Source organism: Taudactylus pleione, unplaced genomic scaffold, assembly GCF_031769625.1.
Source record: "Taudactylus pleione unplaced genomic scaffold, aTauple2 ptg000139l, whole genome shotgun sequence".
Lineage (NCBI taxonomy): Eukaryota > Metazoa > Chordata > Amphibia > Anura > Myobatrachidae > Taudactylus > Taudactylus pleione.
The window spans coordinates 8,030,001-8,033,441 of record NW_028284541.1 but is presented as its reverse complement, the minus strand read 5'-3'; positions in this window follow the sequence as shown (position 1 = coordinate 8,033,441).

The window sequence follows — 3,441 nt, the reverse complement described above, 5'->3', positions numbered from 1 at the left end:
AGCATGGGAGATTGTCCGAGCGAGGCATCACTGTTTGAGCTCCAGGAGAGCATGGGAGAATCTGCGAGCGAGGCATCCCTGCCCTGGCTCCAGGAGAGAATGGGAGATTGTGCGAGCGTGGCATCTCTGCCCGGGCTCCAGGAGAGCATGGGAGATTGTGCGAGTGAGGCGTCCCTGCCAGAGTTCTTGGAGAGCATGGGAGATTGTGCGAGCGAGGCATCCCTGTTTTAAGCTCCAGGAAAGTTTGGTAGATTCTGCGAGCGAGGCATCCCTCCCCGGCTCCAGGAGAGCATGGGAGATTGTGCGAGCGAAGCATCCCTGTTTGAGCTCCAGGAGAGCATGGCAGATTCTGCGAGTGAGGCATCGTTGCCCGGGCTCCAAGAGAGCATGGGAGATTCTGCGAGTGAGGCATCCCTGCCAGAGTTCTTGGAGAGCATGGGAGATTCTGCGAGCAATGCAGCCTGGCCAAGGCTCCAGGAGAGCATGGGAGATTCTGCAAGCGAGGCTTCCCTGTTTAAGCACCAGGAGAGCATGGCAGATTCTGCGAGTGAGGCATCGTTGCCCGGGCTCCAGGCGAGCATGGGAGATTCTACGAGCAATGCAGCCTGGCCAAGGCTCCAGGAGAGCATGGGAGATTGTGCGAGCGAGGCATCCCTGCCCGGGCTCCAGGAGAGCATGGGAGATTGTGCGAGCGAGGCATCCCTGTTTGAGCTCGAGGAGAGCATGGCAGATTCTGCGAGTGAGGCATCCCTGTTTAAGCTCCAGGAGAGCTTGGTAGATTCTGCGAGCAATGCAGCCTGGCCAAGGCTCCAGGAGAGCATGGGAGATTCTGCAAGCGAGGCTTCCCTGTTTAAGCACCAGGAGAGCATGGCAGATTCTGCGAGTGAGGCATCGTTGCCCGGGCTCCAGGCGAGCATGGGAGATTCTACGAGCAATGCAGCCTGGCCAAGGCTCCAGGAGAGCATGGGAGATTGTGCGAGCGAGGCATCCCTGCCCGGGCTCCAGGAGAGCATGGGAGATTGTGCGAGCGAGGCATCCCTGTTTGAGCTCGAGGAGAGCATGGCAGATTCTGCGAGTGAGGCATCCCTGTTTAAGCTCCAGGAGAGCTTGGTAGATTCTGCGAGCAATGCAGCCTGGCCAAGGCTCCAGGAGAGCATGGGAGATTCTGCGAGCGAGGCATCCCTGCCTGGGCTCCAGGAGAGCATGGGAGATTGTGTGAGCGAGGCATCCCTGCCCGGGCTCCAGGAGAGCATGGAAGATTGTGCGAGCAAAGTAGCTTGGTCAGGGCTCCAGGAGAGCATGGAAGATTGTGCGAGCGAGGTGTCCCTGTTTGAGCTCCAGGAGAGCATGGGAGAATCTGCGAGCAATGCAGCCTGGCCAAGGCTCCAGGAGAACATGGGAGATTGTGTGAGCGAGGCATCCCTGCCCGGGCTCCAGGAGAGCATGGGAGATTGTGCAAGCGAGGCATCCCTGTTTAAGCACCAGGAGAGATTGAGAGATTGTGCGAGCGAGGCAACCCTGCACGGGCTCCAGGAGAGCATGGGAGATTCTGCGAGCAATGCAGCCTGGCCAGGGCTCCAGGAGAGCATGGAATATTCTGCGAGTGAGGCATCCATGCCCGGGCTCCAGGAGAGCTTGGTAGATTCTGCGAGCGAGGTGTCCCTGCCCGGGCTCCAGGAGAGCATGGGAGATTGTGCGAGCGAGGCAACCCTGCCCGGGCTCCAGGAGAGCATGGGAGAATCTGCGAGCGAGGCATCCCTGCCTGGGCTCCAGGAGAGCATGGAAGATTGTGTGAGCGAGTCGTCCCTGCCAGAGTTCCAGGACAGCATGGGAGATTGTGCGAGCGAGGCTTCCTTGCCCATGCTCCAGGAGAGCATGGAAGATTCTGTGAGTGAGGCATCCTTGCCTGGGCTCAAGGAGAGCATGGGAGATTGTGTGAGTGAGGCATCCTTGCCTGGGCTCCAGGAGAGCATGGGAGATTGTGTGAGCAATGCAGCCTGGCAAAGGCTCCAGGAGAGCATGGTAGATTGTGCGAGCAATGCAGCCTGGCCAAGGCTCCAGGAGAGCATGGAAGATTGTGCGAGCGAGGCATCCCTGACCGGGCTCCAGGAGAGCATGGGAGAATCTGCGAGCGAGGCGTCCCTGCCTGGGCTGCAGGAGAGCATGGGAGATTGTGCGAGCGAGGCATCCCTGCCCGGGCTCCAGGAGAGCATGGAAGATTGTGCAAGCGAGGCATCCATGCCCGGGCTCCAGGAGGGCATGGGAGATTGTGCGAGCGAGGCTTCCCTGTTTAAGCACCAGGAGAGCTTGGTAGATTCTGCGAGCGAAGCATCCCTGTTTGAGCTCCAGGAGAGCATGGCAGATTCTGTGAGTGAGGCATCCTTGCCCGGGCTCCAGGAGGGCATGGGAGATTGTGGAAGCGAGGCATCCCTGCCCGGGCTCCAGGAGAGCATGGGAGATTTTGCGAGCAATGCAGCCTGGCCAAGGCTCCAGGAGAGCATGGGAGATTCTGCAAGCGAGGCTTCCCTGTTTAAGCACCAGGAGAGCTTGGTAGATTCTGCGAGCGAGGCATCCCTGCCCGGGCTCCAGGAGAACATGGGAGATTGTGTGAGCGAAGCATCCCTGTTTGAGCTCCAGGAGAGCATGGGAGATTGTGCGAGCAAGGCATCCCTGCCCAGGCTCCAGGCGAGCATGGGAGATTCTCCGAGCAATGCAGCCTGGCCAAGGCTCCAGGAGAGCATGGGAGATTGTGCGAGCGAGGCATCCCTGCCCGGGCTCCAGGAGAGCATGGGAGATTGTGCGAGTGAGGCGTCCCTGTTTGAGCTCGAGGAGAGCATGGCAGATTCTGCAAGTGAGGCATCCTTGCCCGGGCTCCAAGAGAGCATGGGAGATTGTGCAAGCGAGGCATCCCTGTTTAAGCTCCAGGAGAGCATGGAAGATTGTGCGAGTGAGGCGTCACTGTTTGAGCTCCAGGAGAGCATGGCAGATTCTGCGAGCGAGGCATCCCTGTTGATGCTCCAGGAGAGCATGGAAGATTCTGCGAGCGAGGCATCCCTGTCCGGGCTCCAGGAGAGCATGGGAGAATCTGCGAGCAACAAAACCTGGCCAAGGCTCCAGGAGAGCAAGGAAGATTCTGCGAGCAAAGTAGCTTGGTCAGGGCTCCAGGAGAGTATGGGAGATTCTGCGAGCGAGGCATCCCTGTTTAAGCTCCAGGAGAACATGGGAGATTGTGTGAGCGAAGCATCCCTGTTTAAGCTCCAGGAGAGCATGGAAGATTGTGCGAGTGAGGCATCCATGCCCGGGCTCCAGCAGAGCATGGGAGATGGTCTGAGCGAGGCATCCCTGCCCGGGCTCAAGGAGAGCATGGGAGATTCTGCAAGCAATGCAGCCTGGCCAAGGCTCCAGGCGAGCATGGGAGATTCTGCGAGCGAGGCATCCCTG